Raw genomic sequence first — 16,878 nt, 5'->3', positions numbered from 1 at the left:
GCATCTGATAGAAGAAAAAGTTGGCTCCGATCTACATATTGTGGGGTCAGGCTCCAAATTCCTTAATAGGACACCCATAGAACAAGTGTTAAAAACAAGAATCAACAAATGGGACTTACTTAAACTGAAAAGTTTTTTTCTCAGCAAGAGAAACAATAAGAGAGGTAAATAGGGATCCTACATCATGGGAACAAATTTTTACTCCTCACACTTCAGATAGAGCCCTAATTTCCAGAGTATACAAAGAACTCAAAAAATTAGACAATAAGATAACAAATAACCCAATCAACAAATGGGCCAAGGACCTGAACAGACACTTCTCAGAGGAGGACATACAATCAATCAACAAGTACATGAAAAAATGCTCACCATCTCTAGCAGTCAGAGAAATGCAAATCAAAACCACCCTAAGATACCATCTCACTCCAGTAAGATTGGCAGCCATTATGAAGTCAAACAACAACAAGTGCTGGCGAGGATGTGGGGAAAAGGGTACTCTTTTACATTGCTGGTGGGACTGCAAACTGGTGCGGCCAATTTGGAAAGCAGTATGGAGATTCCTGGGAAAGCTGGGAATGGAACCACCATTTGACCCAGCTATTGCCCTTCTCGGACTATTCCCTGAAGACCTTAAAAGAGCGTACTACAGGGATACTGCCACATCGATGTTCATAGCAGCACAATTCACAATTGCTAGACTGTGGAACGAACCCAGATGCCCTTCAATAGATGAATGGATAAAGAAAATGTGGCATTTATACACCATGGAGTATTACGCATTTAGGCTTCAAGTTGGTTTTATCAAGTTCTCTGATTACATGGGAAAAGGAAAACTGTGTCATCTCTGTTAAAAGTTGAAGTATTATTGCATAGGACATAAATTTCCTTGTTCACTTTAAATATCCTTCATGATTCTGGTTAAATGACTTATCTTTTATAATGATCTAGGACTCCAAGTTTCATGAAGTGCTTTACATCTTTTGAGATAATTTACTAACTTCTCTATGATCAAAGTCTACATTGTCACTTGACCTTGAGCTAACATTGGGATGTTCTAGAAAATTCCATAGTTGCACAAGGGATTTCTAGAAGAGAGACATGAAGACAATTAGCCTAATTTGATATGATGGAAAGTCCTGTCCAACATGACATAAATTTTTCAAGTTATATTTATTTGGATATTTTATTAATATTTGTTTTAAAATGGGAAAAAATCATAAAAAATCTCATATGTTTTCAAACATAATTCTGGACACTATATTAAAATGTATGCAAATCAAATCACCTTGTTAATAGCTGTTTATAGTAAATTTCCAACAGATTTTTAACCATGTTAAAAATCTAAATTTTTATCATCAAGAGCTATCATTTGGATTTTTTCCCTGAACATAATGCAAATCAGATTAATTGATTAAGAAGAAAAAACCTCTAACAAGTTTACTTGAACACAGGTCTCTCATCTATCTATCTATGTATTTATGTATTCATTTCTTTATTTATTGTTGCTAGGGATCAAACCCAGGGCCTCATGCATGCTAGGCAAATGCTCTACCTTTTCAAAACTGTAATTTCAAAACTGTAACAGAGTGTGGTGGTGAACACTTGTAATCCTATCTGCTGTCCTGTGAACTGATAAATACAATCAATAAGTGTGTCAGTTATTGGTTATGGATTAGTAAAAAATATATAGATGATGGATATAAAATTTTGAAAAGTGAGATAAGACAATTATAAAGCAAGAACTGTCATAGGCAGCACCTGAGACTCCATTTTGGTGCCTCCTATGAAAAACTGTTACAAGAGCTGTTTCTGAGAAACTGAAATGAAAGCTGTTTTATTTTTTTTTTAAATGCCATTCTGTACTTTGTACCCCACAAATTATACCCTATTCAGGATGCAGTGGTGGTCATGGAGAGCTACATCCTGGGTTTGAATGCTATTGTGGGTCTACATGACTTTGAAGTACATTCTCGCCCCACTGACCCCCACCCAAATTCAGGATGTGACTGTCTAGCACCTGCTTGAACCCAGGAACGTGCTCAACTGAACTGCAAAGCTAATGTGCTGGCTTGCTGACTGGAAAATTCTGGTCCTGCCTAGCGCCCAGAGGCCCCACTTATTAATGTTCTAATTTCTATGATTGGCTAGCTTACATGACAATAAGCAAGTCACTGAGTTGTGGATTTTGTGCTTATATAGTTTTTGGATGGACCAGGAAGCTGCTGTCCTCTCACAGAGCTGGAGGCTCTTTGGTGGGTGACAGTCCCTAGTCAGGTAAGTAAAGCTCTCTTTTGATTTGAAATTCAGACTTAAAGTGCTTTCTGGAGGGACTCCCCATAACACCATCTACTTAGCAGGCTAAGGCAGAAGGATCTCAAATTCAAGGCCTGTCTCAGTAATTTAGTGAGAACCTGTCTCAAAACAATTTTTTTTAAATGGGCTGGGAATGTAGCTCAGTGGTATATTTCCCCTGGGTTCAAACCTTGTACCCAAACTGAATAAATGAATAATTTAATTAACTAAGTAATTAATGAAAAAAGCTGATAATGTTGCTCAGTGGTAAAGCTCTCCTGGGTTCAATCCCAAATGCCAAAAAATAAAAAATAAAAATAAATAAATTCAGGGCCTAATTTTTTTTTTAAATGAACACCTGTACTCATAAAATTTCTGCAAAAGTCTAACTCTTCATAGAATAGTAAAGGCTGGAGCTTGGAGATGAGGTACCCAAGGCCTAATGAACAGGCAAAATTTAATTTAACAGTGACTTCCTGGTGGAGGAACATTGAGAGCCACTCCCTCCAAACCCACCTTGTTCAAATGTGGCTCAATGAGTTTCAACATTGATTCCTAGTCATCTATTAATTCCCTCCAATGGGAGACTGGACCAACCAGGAAAAGTCCATCCTGGCACTGAGAGAGAATCAAACCCTAACCATTATGTGATGCATCCAGAGAAAAAATCTTCATCCCAAGGGGGAAACATAATGGTGCTCAAATCAACAGGCAGGAACTGTGTCAAATACTGATGAAGGGGAAGCAGGGTGCTGCAAAGGGAGGGTCCCTGGGCAGCCCTGCCTGATGTCAGGTACTATCACAAACCAGTCAGCCCCTACCTCAGCTGTGCATAAAATCCACCCCAACCTGCACCCCCCAAACTCTAGGAGGACACCTGGCCAGTAGCCGCCTGTTGTCCTTGAACTGAGGCCATCCTCGGTACTGAATCATTGAAGTCAGTGACAATTGATTCAAAGCTGCCTTTGACACCCTGTCTCCCTTTGCCTCCTGGATGGGGCTCTGACTCATCTTTCTTTAGGTGTCCTGCATTCCTGCCCTATTATGTCTGACTACACTTGTTCTTTGGAGAGCCACTGTCTGTTGTGACTTAGGTTGACAGAAACATCTACCTGCCTCCTGCACCAATTCAAGGGTGGTAAGAGAAGGCAAGGCTGTGGCAAGAAGTCACCCTCTCCAGCTGGCTACACACAGACAAATGGCAGAGAAATTTGAAATTCAATTGAGAGACTATATTTCCATTTCTGTGGAGCCTAAAAAGCAATGAGGTCTCTGAAATAGCCTTAGCCCTACTTCACTGCACATATAGGAGATTAAGTGTGGCTCATTTGTGGTAAGTCATTATGTGAAACAGAAACCAAAGATCATCTCAGCCAACTGTAAGTGTCCAACTGTGATGTGAGCAGGGATATTTTCCAACAAAATACCCAAGAAGACCATCATGGTTTAGATGCTGTGTCTCCCAACAGCTCACCTGTGAGACAGTGGTTTTGGAGGAGACATGATTGGTTTATAGCCTTAACCTTGTCAGTAAGTTAATTTCTAATGGGATTAACTGAGTGATAACAGGGAGTAGCTGGGGTGTGGCTGGAGGAAGCTGATCATTGGGGGTGTGAATATGGTGTGTATATATTGTATCTGGCAAGGGGCCATCTCTCTCCCTCTCTGTTCTCTAATAATGTTAGCATCTTCCCTCTGCCACAATCTCCCACCATAATGGTCAGCCTCATCTTGAAGGTGAGGGCCCAAGAAATGGAATCTCTTGTGTGTGCACTGAGACCTCTGAAACCATGAGTCCCCAAATAAATTTTCCTCCTCTGTAGTTGTAGGGCTTGGGTGTTGTAGTGACAGCGTGAAAAAGCTGACTAACACAAAGACAGAACAAACCAGAAATGCAATTATGTAACTGAAGCCAATCAATACATTCCTTCTACATCTTCCCTGTAAGTCCTCCCCTCACATGGCTCATCATCCAAGCACTCCCTCTCTTTTCATCTCTCGTTCCTCAATTCATAAATTACTTTTTACTCAGGCTCTTCAAATTTTCCTTTGCCTGTGAAGTTCTCACAGCCTAAAGAGCCCTGGAAACTGCCTGGAGCAATGGCTGCCTGGGAGCTGTGCCCTCGGGTCCCTGATTCTGCAGGAAGAGTCTCCAGTTGGTGGCCTCCCTGATGTCAGAAGCACCTGCTGTCCAACCCTGTGTCTTTCTCTCCCATTCCCAAGTTGCCCACAGTTTCCACCCTTGGTGGATTTCAGACTTTTCCGATTCTGATGGGGCATGTTGGCCCATGCCTATAATCACAGCAACCCAGAAGAATGAGGCAGGAGGATGGGAAATTTGAGGCTAGGCTCAGCAACTTAGTGAGGACCTAAGCAATTTAGTGAGACACTATCTCCAAATAAAAGCAAAAAATAAAAAGGGTAGGGGATGTGGTTCAGTGGTTGAGAACCAATGGGTTCAATCCCCAGTACAGACAGACAAACAGGAGAAGACTTGCCCTAAGTCTAGAAGACTGATTCCACCCTCCTTGTCTGCTCTTCCTCTCTGAGTGTGCCCAGATTTGCTGCAAGGTAACTCGACACTTGTGTGACTGTTGTCAACATGGTTTCCATTCTGTGGTCTTCGTGGATGACACTACTGTCTTTAAAAAGCTGTTTTTACTATGGAATTTTCAGGGAAAAATAATTCTAATAATTTGGATATGGCCAAAGACCCCTTTGAAAGATATTTCAGGTGTTGTTTTTTTTCTTAGGGATTCAGTGCTTTTCTGACTCACCGGAGGAACAGGAGGGTCACATATGGACAAAATTGAGTCCATGATGTGGAGTGCATGGAAGGACGCACCCCTGACTGTCACAATTTCCCGGATTCTGCGCACTTTCCTGACCATCGGATTCAATCAATCAATGTGGAGGAAGAAAATCCAATCAGGATTAAGTGGGTGGAGATTGGAGAACCTGATCAGATACTGCTTTCTGATTGGATGTCAGTCAATCAGATGGAGGTGGGGGTGTGGTCAGAGAGGTCCATAAAAGCTTCTGTGGAGCCAGAAGAGAAACACAAGAGTCCTGGAGCCCAAGGAGAACCAGCCTTGCCTACTGAGGCTCTGAGAACCCTGCACACCTGGACAGTTCAAGTAATTCCCTCACTGCCCTGAGCACCACTGTGTTCCCACCTCACCTGTATGGATTCTGAAGCAATTTTTTTCCTGTCTTTTCTCATGAACCAATTTACAACGTCGATTTTTGCCTCTCAGTGTAGTTTTACCTTGATCCTGAACCCTAGGATTTCCACTTTGACTTATGTCACTTTCAATTTTCTTTCTTTCTTTCTTTCTTTCTTTCTTTCTTTCTTTGGTATGTGCTATTGAACCCAGGGGCACTCAAACACTGAGCCACATCTCCAGCCATGTTGTCTGATGTATTTAGAGACAGGGTCTCACTGAATTGCTTAGCGCCTGCTCTTGCTGAGGCTGACTGTGATCGCATGATCCCCGTCTCAGTCTCTGGAGACCCTGAGATTACAGGCTTGTGCACGCACGCCCCACACTTTTTCTTTTTCTAAATTGTTGTTTTTCTAAAGTTTATGTGGACAATATAATTTATTTATCCATTTAATTATTTGGGTTTATGGTGATTGTACCAGGGCCTTGTGCATGTGAGGCAAGCACTCTATCAACAGAGGTATGTCCCCAGCCCAACATTTAATAATTTTTACCTGCTGCTGAGGATAAAGCCCAGTGCCTCACATGTCCTAGGAAAGTGCTCTTCCACTGAGCTCCAGGCAAAGCCAATTTAAAATTACCTAACCAAGGAAGTGGATTGCAATCCTATTTCATTCTAATTGATTGGAATTCTATTTTCTGATAATATAAATATTTATTTTGTGTGCCCTTAAAATTATACTGTTTTGCTGGGCATGGTGGCACACACCTGTAATCCCTACACCTCCAGAGTTTGAGGAGGCCAGAGAATTAGAGTTCAAAGCCAACCACAGCAGCAAGAGGTGCTAAACAAATCAGTGAGATCTAGTCTCCAACTAAAATACAAAATATGGCTGGGGGCAGTGACTTACTGGTTGAGTGTCCTGAATTTAATCGCCAATATCGCCTCATCCCCCAAATTATACTTTGAGGTTTATGTAGTTTTGTAATTTTATAATTTGTTTGAACAAATAAACAAAAAGCTTCAAACTATCTCATGCAACAGTTCACAGACTCTCTTCTGATCTGTTTGTTCTCTTGAATTCCCCCCTAAGGGGGCAGAATCTCACATGAGTAACAGATATCCACGAGACAATGTTGCAATTTCCAAGTGTTTTATAATATGGGCACATGCTTTATAAGTGCCCATTTAATTTTTTGAAATTAAAAATAACATCACCCATGTGAGGGCAACTCCATTCTGAGCCACTGTATATTATTGAAACTGAGGAGCCTACTGCATTAAGTCACATGACACTCCAATTCACAATGTATAAGGACAAAATAATAATCAAAGGCTTTCCCCAATTAAGGTTGGGGTGAGTTTTTGGACTCCCCAGTACCCCCTTCCCAGTGGCTGGCAATGGATGGGATAGTGGCCTTTTCTCTGGACCATTTTCCAGGATCCTTCTTCTTTCAGACTCCCCAGGATGAGCATCCAGTCCCCACCCATGCTGCTGGAGCTGGCAGGGCGCAGCCTGCTGAGCAACAAGTGCAGGGCCATCCTGGATCTGGAGGACCTGCCCATAGAGCTCATCCTACCACTCTTTGTGGAGGCCTTCAGCAGGGTACACACTCTGGTCCTGAAGAAAATGGTGCAGGGCTGGCCCTTCACTAGCCTGCCCCTGGGGGCCCTGATGAGGAAGCCACAGCTGGAGATGCTCCGAGTGGCACTAGATGGGCAAGACATGCTGCTTGCCCAGCAGGATAGCCAGAGGTGAGGGGGACCCAGGTGGCCTGGAAGGGAGCACCCTCCGTTCCATGGAAGGGATGGGTATAGGCAGGGAGAGTGGGTGGTGAAGTGTGCTTCACAGGCTTCCTGTGCTGCCAGCAAGGAGGGGTGGAGAACCCGTGGCCCTGCTGAGCCCCATCTGGGAAAGGCTTCCAGATATGGAGGTGCTTGTGGTAGCTGCGCTGACCCCTGAATGAGGCTGTACCTACCGCTGCCTCAGTCTGTACAAGTGGGGGCACCAGGCTGGATTTGAGGGAAGTGGATGGAGAAAAGTGAGACAGAAGGAAGAGGTGGAGCAGGGAGCAGCAGCTGAGAGGTGAAGGAAGGGACCTGAGGGCTGAGACTCTGCTGTGGTCCCTTCAGGAGGTGGAAACTTCAGGTCCTGGATTTGCGGAGGGTTCCACGGAACTTCTGGAGGACATGGTCTGGAGCCACGGTCGATGCCTGCTCACCAGAGGACATTAAGAAGAATCGAACATTGAAACTTGGTCCAGCAATGGCAGCTAAGATGCCCTTGAAGATATTCATAGACTTGTGCCTCACAGAAGGGCCCCTGGATGAATTCCTGACTCTCTTGTTCCTATGGGTCACACAGAGAAGGGACAGGCTGCACCTGAGTTACAATAGGCTGAAGATCTTTGGGAAACCCACCAGCCACAACAGGAAGGTCCTGAGACTGTTTCAGCTGGACTCTGTCCAGAAGGTGGAAGTGCACTGCACCTGAGTGCCCTCGACCTTGGCTGCATAAGCTCCTTTCTTGGGCCAGATGAGGAACCTGAGGAAGCTGCTTGTCTCCCAGGTCCACATGCCTGCCCACACCTATTCACAGGAGAAGGAGTGGCTGCTATCCCAGCTCACCTGGCAGTTCCTCAGGATGGACTGCCTGTGGAAGTTCTGTGTGGATGCTGTCCTCTTCCTCAAGGGCCACCTGGAGCATGTGCTGAGGTGAGTAAGGGGGGTGAGCATCCTCTGCAGTCCAGTATCAGGAAATATGAAAGGGGACCTACTGTGTGCCAGCCACTGACACTCTAATGGTGAACAAGGCACTGGAAGGTAAATAACCCATCATCTGTTCCTGTTGTATCCTGAAGCTCCATCTCCTAACCTGTGTTAGAGCAACGGGCTAAACCAGGGTTCATGGTCTGGGAAGTGACATCATGCTGGAAAGCCAGCTGATGCTGACAGGAGCTAGTGAGGTTCCTTCCCTGGGAGCCCTGTCCAGCAACAGGGGTACAAAGCAGGGTAAAGGTGAGGACTTTGAAGGAGGAAAGCCCCCACACCTGTACCTGTTCAACAAGGAAGCTCTGTGTCCTCCCTCTGGGAGCAGAGGAGTCCACTTCTAATGCCTTCCTGGGAAAGGCAGGTCTGAGCTCCAGGTGATTACTCAGGGGTTGTGAGTGAAGAGCAGGGAGTAAGACCTTGCTGTTGGGACAGGGAGTGAGCCTGGCAGGGGTTAACCCCAGTGTGTTTTGACACATCTTTCCTGGATTTGCCTTTGGTACATGACTCTTCCTGACTTCCTGTGGCTAGATATGTGGCTTTCTGCTTGACATTGAGGGTGACATTCATAGAGATGGAGGACCCACCTGGTCACACAAGTAGTGGTGAAAGTTTCAGGTTGAAATGGGGTGACCTGAATGAGCAGATTCTACAAAATGTCAACCATGTTCAGATGGTCACAGTGACCTTGGGTTTGGGCCAATTCATCTCCCTCAGAACTAACTGCCTGGTTCCTCCTTAGGCACCTGAAGACCCCCCTGGAGGCCCTCTCAATAACCAACTGCCCGCTCTCAGATTCCGACTGGAAATATCTCTCCCAATGCCCAAACACCAGCCAGCTAAGGCACCTGGATCTGAGATACATCAAACTGACCAATTTCAGTCCGGTGCCCCTCCAAATTCTTCTGGAGACAGTTGCAGCCACCCTGAACAGGTTGGACTTGGAAGCCTGTGAGATCACCGACTCCCAGCTCCAAGCCATCCTGCCTGCCCTGAGCCACTGCTCTCAGCTCAGGACCTTGTGTTTTTTCCGGAATCACATCTCCATGTCGGTCCTCAGGGACCTGCTCTGTCACACTGCCAGGCTGAGCCAGTTGAGCAGAGAGCTATACCCTGCTCCTCTGGAGAGCTATGATGCCCAGGGTGCCATCCACCGAGACCCAACTCTGTGCTGAGCTCACAGCACTATTGAAGGACTTTAGGCAGCCAAAGATCCTTATATTCTATACTGTGCCCTGTCCTCAATGTGGCCATATGTTCATCTACAACCAAGGCCTCAATCACTGTTTCTGTCCAACAGCTGCCTATTGGGGTGTGTATAAAAATATGACCTCTAAGTAATTGGATGTATAACCAGGATGTAGAGGGATCATGAAGGAAACTCAGAGCCCAGCTTTTCAGACACTGCCTGAAGTGTGGATGGGGCAGGGAATCAGATGCTGGGGGCTACATTGGAAGGAAGCCCCTGAAGATTGGACCTTCTGTTTAGAGCCATATGTGTCTGTATAGTCATTACAAGGGGCCTGGATTTTTAGAATGGGATTTAGCTTCATGCACATATGAAGAAACAATTTTGTTTCATGGATAGTCCATAAATAAATAGTATGAAATGAATGGAATCTCAAGATTAGTCCTCTGACATCTTCCATGATGGTTTTACCCAGTTTTCTGATTTTGACACTGGAATTCCCCAGGGGCTGATGGAGAAATACCACCAAGTACTTGGTGATCAATGAGGTTTATTCCCAGAAACTCAAAGCATCAAACTGAAATCAGGTCACTATCTGTGTCTGCACTGTGGCATAATCCATGTAGGGGAACAGAGGAGGCCTGGAGAACTCTAAGTGGACAGTAAAATTTCAAAAAACCCTTCTTAGGTGACCTCAGTGCCACCCAGACATTCAAGGTACACCCATCCTTGTGGGTCTCCACATAGACCTAGAAACTTGGCATCCTGGTCTTTGGATGCAATGAGAATAAAATAGGGTCTCTGGGCCTCACAAAACCTTGCCTGTCATCCTGCTACCAAGTCTTTCCTGAAATAATGTAGTCATGTCCAATGAAACCATCCAAATTAGCTTTCATCAAAATAGTAGAATTATATAGGTAGATAACACTTGCAAATGTTTCTAAACTAAACTTAATAAATTACCACCTTCTGGTGGGGGAGAAGGCTGCTCATAACTGACAGATCTTCTCCTAACACTTCCCATCTCTCTCTACCCAGGGACACAAGGTTTTCAATCAGCAGATGATGAGAGGATGAGTAAGGATGAGGTGGCTATGGGCAAATGGGTGGCCCTGCCTGTGCTGCCTGGTTTTAGAACAAGATTCCCTAAATGACAACTCCTGCTGAGGACTCAGGCTGGTGGGGTTATGCAGTGACCTTAGCCTTAGCTTCCCATCCAAAGAGGAGAAGGAGGTCCACCCAAACTTCTTTTGAGTTATCCTAAAGGTGCCTGTGTACGTGTTCTAAGTTGGGCCTGAAGGCTTCTCCATACACAGTGAACTAGAACCCAGTTGGATCTATAAGCAGACTGCAGCTCACTCTTGGAACAGGTAGCAGAGTCCAGGTTCTACACAGCCAGCCCATCTGTCCCCCACACAGTGATCTGTGTGCTTCACCCCCTTTATGACACTTCCTTTCCTCTGGCTCTACGTCTAACTTACATGTGTGGTGGGTGGGGTGGGGAGTTCTGAACAGCATTCATTCTGCTCTGCTGCTGGATTCTAGGATCAAATAAAGGCAAGGAAATCTGCAATATGAGATGTCATCACTGGTTGTTTTAAGGGCTTTCATGACCAAAAAGGGACTTGAAGATATTCTGGTGTGTCCAGACTCCTTGAATTGTATAAGTACTGTGAGCTGCATGTGTCCCCACACAGCCCTGGGAATAAAGCACCCAGACTGCTCTTTGAGCTCCTCATCTTTTGACTCTAGGTTCATCTGTGCTGTGAGACAGCCCACAACTGTAGGATGTCATGACAAACAGGACCATGTCTGTAAGGTCACAATTGGCCATGTCAGAAGAGGACTGGGTTCCACTCCCTGGAGTGCTACTGAAAGGTGCACATTCTTTTGTGCATCTGCATCAAAAGAGTCTAGGTCCCCTTCTGGAACACTGGCCAATTTCACCTGTACAATCTAGGAACCCAGAACCCATGCTTTTCTACAGAAATGAGTGAACTTCATAAAAATTAACTGAGGGCCTGGGGACATAGCTCAGTGGTAGAGCACTTGCCTAGCATGTGGAAGGGCCTGGGTTCCATCCCCAGAACCAGAAAAGTATGTGAACAAATAAATGAATAAGTAAATCCAATATGGATGTGACTCCAGGGGGGGGGGAGTTTTAATTTGAAGAAAATTGTCTATCTGAGAGGAGAACCAGAGCCCATATGAACACAATGATATGCATTCTTTAATTTGTATTGATACTTTCTACATTTAATTGGTATGCACTGGCATGTAAAATTGATGTCCTTAAAGATTCTTTTCCAAAAAAAAAAAAAAACTTAATACCTGGGATGAGGGTGAAGGGAAAGCAAGGAATGAAAGATAGATGAGCAATAAATGAAAGACAGAGACGTGGCAGAGATACACATGAGTTTATTTTTCAGACTTGACAAGTGAAGGCCATCTCTCTATAGGAGAGAGAGGCAGAACAGGCTTGAGTTCTGGGACTTTTATGGGGGAAGCTCAGGAATCAGAGCTCAGTGGGCCCTAATGCAGGTGGTTAAGGATTTGGTTGGTATGAGGGAGTGATGAGCCTTTCTCAGTAACTCCCTTGGGCAGGAAAGTGAAATGTTTTCCTTAAAATGGCAGCTGTCATTTAAGATGGTCATCCAGGTGCTAAGCAAGAACCTTATAAGTACTAAAAAGAAAAGAATAAATTGGAAGAGAGTTGTTAGAGACACAGCAGAGACTCCCAAAACGTACCCGTGAGAACAGGGAGGGAGAAGCATTCTTTGCTTCCCCTGCAAGGTAAAGGGTGTTTGGGCGGATTGGCTCACAAGCAGGCTTGAGAAAAATAAGCATGCAGAGGGAAGGTCTGCTATTATCCTGTCATGATTAAGTGTGTTTGCAGTGCTTAAAATTAATCTAGAATTGTTTGCTGTGAATTAGTTAATCTAGAATTGTTTTCTGTGAATTGATTATGTCTATTTCAGTGCCTAGCATTAAGGATTGTCATTTTCTTGATTAAGAACATATAGAGGGCTGGGATTGTGGCTCAGCGGTAGAGCGCTCACCTAGCATGGGCGGGACACAGGTTCGATCCTCAGCACCATATAAAAATAAAGGCATGGTGTTGTGTCCATCTACATCTAAAAAATAAATGTTAAATAAAAGAACCTATAGTGTGAAATTGCATTGAGTAATTTGAGTGAATAAAGCACCTAAAGGGGCAGAAGCACGTGGACATGCTTTATTTCTCCCCTGGCCTGCATACATTGCAATTTTGTCTCCTTGTGACAGATGCTTTGAGAGGGGGCTTCTAAATCCCAAAGCTGAGGTTCTGGAAGTCACCTTTAAGGTGTATAATGAGAGAGGTGAGAAGGCCTGAAATCAGAGTTAGCAGATGCTCGCTCAAAACATTTGTCCCTGGTGTCACTGGCCCATGGGATGGTCCCTCAGGACCACTCAGACCCTGTTTTAAATGTGGTCAGATGGGTCACTGGGTTCGTACATGTCCCAAGCCTCATAATTCCTGGATTTTTGTCCTAAATGTCATCAAGAGGGACACTGGGCTGTTCACATTTCCCAAGAACATGGGGGCCCCCCAGCCACCTGGCCCTTTGTGTTCCCCTTTCCAACTCTTAGAACTGGCTGCAGAGGATTGAGAAGATCCAGGTCCCCATCACCCAACCACTACTATCACTCCATGGAAACTCAGGGTAACACTGCATATGTCAGGTAGGCCTTCCTTCCTCCTAGACACCAGGGCTGCATATTCAGTCCTCAAGGTGTTCTGGGGGCCGACTACCAACCCTTACAGACACCTAGCCTTGTTTGTGCTTGTGGCTCTCTAATTTTTACTCATTCCTTTTTGTTCATTCCACAGTGTCCTGTTCCCCTTATGGGAAGGGACATCCTCACAAAGTTGGGGACTATGCTGTGCTTTTCCCCTAATAGATGCTTCCATTATGACTCACCTGCTGCTCCCCTGACCCTCACCCTTACCTTAGGACCATCCCCTATTCTGTTGGCCAGTGCCTTACCATGACCCACTTCTGAGTTGGACATTTCCAGTCTTTCTATCACCTCACACCACAAGCCAATTCACATCTGTCTCAAAACCTCCTCCATTTTCTGCCCAATCACAACACCTGCTCTCCCTCTTTGCTGATGCTGTCCCTCTCTTTTCAGAGCAGACTTGACCCCAACAGATTTTCTCACCCCTTTGACCCTGGACTGAGGGCCCAGGACAATGACCACACACCTTCTTCCATTCACCTAGGGCTCTTCTTCTTTATCCACACACCGGCTCCCATGGGGAAGTGACTCTACCCTTCTCCTCCCCTCCTCCTCACAAGTCTACCCCCTAGAGATGGAAGTGACAACTCTCCTCTTGAGACACAAAAGTTAATAGATCTTGGCCCAGCACCAAGATTCTTGACCTTCCCATCCCTTCTCCTTCGCAAGTTCACTCTGAGTCTTGGTTCACAGATGGCTCCTTCTTCTTTCAGGAGGGAATTCATCAGGCAGGGTAGGCAATAGTCTCTCTAGCCTCGGTTGTGTAAGAGCCTCCACTCTCAGTATCGGCAGGCTGAACTTGTTGCCCTCATCAGAGCCTTCACTTTGGCAAAGGGAGCCCCTCTCAATGTCTACTGTCCCTTGAATTACATTTAGACTGAACTAAAATCCTTCCTTGGCTCTTCTTCTGTCACAGGCCCTCCCAAAGAAGCCACTCAACATCTCCCCTTTGAGCTTCTATATGGACAGCCCACCTCCCTGCTCAGCTCACCACCCTCTGATTCTCCACTACCCCTTGCTCCTCATCTTTTATGGCCCCTTCTTGCATACACTAGGATCCTTCTTTCGCAATACAGGTATGTTGTTCTGGCAAAGCCAATTCTGCCTCTTCTCTTTCTCCCACTCTGTCTCCTGGTGACCTGGTTCTTTTACCACTCCCAAAAGCCCACCGCCTCCTCTCAATTCTCTGCAAAATGGACTGGACTCTATCGGGTCATTCTTACTACTTGTTTGGTGGCCCACCTTAAGGGCATCCCATATCAAGTTCCTAACCCCCATTTAAAACAGTCCTCTCTTCCCCCTTATACAGTGAGACCCACAGGCCCTTTCAAGCTGCGTCTCTCCAAGGTTGAAACCCAAATCTTCCTTTTGTCTCTGAGGACCATGGGGACACTGCAGAACCATGAGTGCCATCCTTCCCTTTTTCATTTTTGCCCTCCTCATCTAAGTCGAGGGTAGGGACAGACTTCACCTGCCTGCCACTCTGACCGCCTCCTACTTCACTGATGGCAGACAGGAGGACCCCAAGAGAAACAGCTCACCAAAATGGGGGAGTCATCAGAGGTGTCTCTAAAAATGTTATGAACTGTTTACCCTGGAAACTGTGTCTCCTATGACCAGGTGGCTATCTGATGGCAGCCATGGGGAGGAAGTTTCAGTGTCTTTTGTTCCCACCCTGCTCTCTCTTCCTGGTTTCTCTCCCTTTCTCTTCCTTTTGGAGGCATATTGGCTCCAGAGCCAGGTTGCTTGGGTTCGAATCCGGGCTCACCATTTACTAGCTGTCCAACTTTGAGTAGTGACTTCACCTGTCTGAGCCCATTCCCCATCTGAAAAGTGGGGCCGATATCGAGGCCTTTCTATGGAGTTGTTGTAAGGATTAAATGAGTTCATCTAAGTCAGATGCTCAGAACAGAGCTTGGGTGAGTCCTATGGAGCGATCCTTGTGGGGATGGTGGTGTGGTGGTTATTATTAGCAAGCCCTTACTCAGCATGGGCTCTGTTGTTAACATTTTTCTAGACTGGAGGGTTTGAGGCTTCTTCTTAAATTAGTCAAACACTCAAGTGAAATCCTACAGTCAACCCAATACAGAAAGAAGAGTGCAAGAGACCTCCTCTGGTCATATCAGGGGTGGGCTCAGGCCCCTTCCTTGGATGTTTGGATAGTGAAGCTTCTCAAAGTTGCCTCTGGCCACAACAGAATCCCCCAGTTATTAGAAAATGCAGAGTGGGCTGGCGCAGTGGTACTTCTCTGAAATCCCAGCGGCTCAGAAGTCTGAGGCAGGAGGACCAGGAGTTCAAAGCCAGCCTCAGTAATTTAGCAAGGCCCTGTCTCTCAGTAAAATGTAAACAAAAGGGCTGGGGATGTGCCTCAGTGACTAAGCACCTCAAGTTTCAATGCCCAGTACTAAAAAAAAAAAAATGCAGAGTAGCCCCCCCCCCACCAGGACCTCTGGATGGATCCCTGGGGAGCCTGCATCCAAGCACAATCTTCTGGTGACTCTTCAGCACATGGAAGCTTCACTCAAGTTCCAAGTACCAAATACTCCATCTGGGGGTGGTGGCACATGCCTGTTGTCCCAGTGATTCAGTGAGGAGGCTGAGGCAGGAGAATCCCAAGTTCAAGGCCAGCCTGGGCAGCTTATGAAACCTGTAACTCAGTGGTGGATGACAATCTTGGGTTCAGTCCCCAGTACAAAAAAAAAAAAAAAAAAAGTACCAGATGCCACCGGAAGGCCCCCTTCAGCTGCCTCCTCTTCCTTCCCTCTCCTGTGTCGGGGTGGTGAGGCTTTACACAGTGGCAAGCCTTTCTTCCTGTCTGCCCTGAGGATGATGGAGAGGAGAGTGGCATCCATTGGGGCGATGGCCCTGCAGCCTGGAGGGTCCTGCCACTGGGTGGGCCCTGTTCCTAGTCCCTGCACCTGCTGCCACCTCCTGCTCCCCGCCATGGCTGGCTGTGACTGGGTCTAGAGAGGTTCCCAGCCCTAAGTGGAGTGTAGGGCCCCCCATGCCACCCTAACTCCAAACCCAAATGGTGCCTAACCCTCTAGGAGCCCAGGGAAGAGCCCGTGTCCTGATTATCCCTAAGATGGTGACTCTGAGATCTAGAGAAGTCCCAGTTCCGCTCGGGCCAGCTCCTGTCTCCTTGTGTCTGCGGTGGGGCGTGACTCCCGCTGGGCCGGGCTGAGGCTGACCCTCTGGCCACCTGCCTCTCCACAGGCCTGGATGAAATCCAGTGCTCGCTGTCCCTGGAGAACTGCAGGGTGGCGCTGCAGCAGCTGTCGGAGGCCAGCTTCAGCGAGTGCAAATTCAGCCTGTCGCTCACTGACCTGTTCATTATCATCTTCTCAGGCGTGGCGGTCTCCATCGCGGCCATCATCTCCAGCTTCTTCCTGGTCACCGTCGTGCAGTGCTTCCAGAGATGCGCCCCCAACAAGGACGCGGAGGACGAGGACGAGGACGACTGAGCCCCCTGCTCGGGCGCGTCCCTTGGCAACACCCAGCTGGCGGAGCCTCTCAGAAAGGGAGGGGAAAGCGCCTAAGACAGGGAGGCAGTGGCCACCCTCCTTGAACAGAACAGAGCCTCCTCCGTGAAGGGGACTGGGGCGCCCGCTGGCCCCACCCATCGCAGCGCCCAGAACCCCGGGGAGCTTAGGTGGGTCACTCCTGAGCAGGGCCAACTC

General features: G+C 46.5%; 2 pseudogenes; one reads left to right on the top strand and one right to left on the bottom strand.

The window, feature by feature from the left end:
• Positions 1 to 5,183, bottom strand: part of LOC107160140 — a 24,011-nt pseudogene extending 18,828 nt beyond the window's left edge.
• A 1,742-nt stretch (positions 5,184 to 6,925) lies between these two features.
• Positions 6,926 to 16,662, top strand: LOC107160139 (annotated as a pseudogene).
• Positions 16,663 to 16,878: the final 216 nt, after the last annotated feature.

Source organism: Marmota marmota, unplaced genomic scaffold (assembly GCF_001458135.2).
Source record: "Marmota marmota marmota unplaced genomic scaffold, marMar, whole genome shotgun sequence".
Taxonomy (NCBI): Eukaryota; Metazoa; Chordata; class Mammalia; order Rodentia; family Sciuridae; genus Marmota; species Marmota marmota.
The sequence above is the reverse complement of the archived record's forward strand: the minus strand, read 5'-3'. Positions and strand labels throughout refer to the sequence as shown.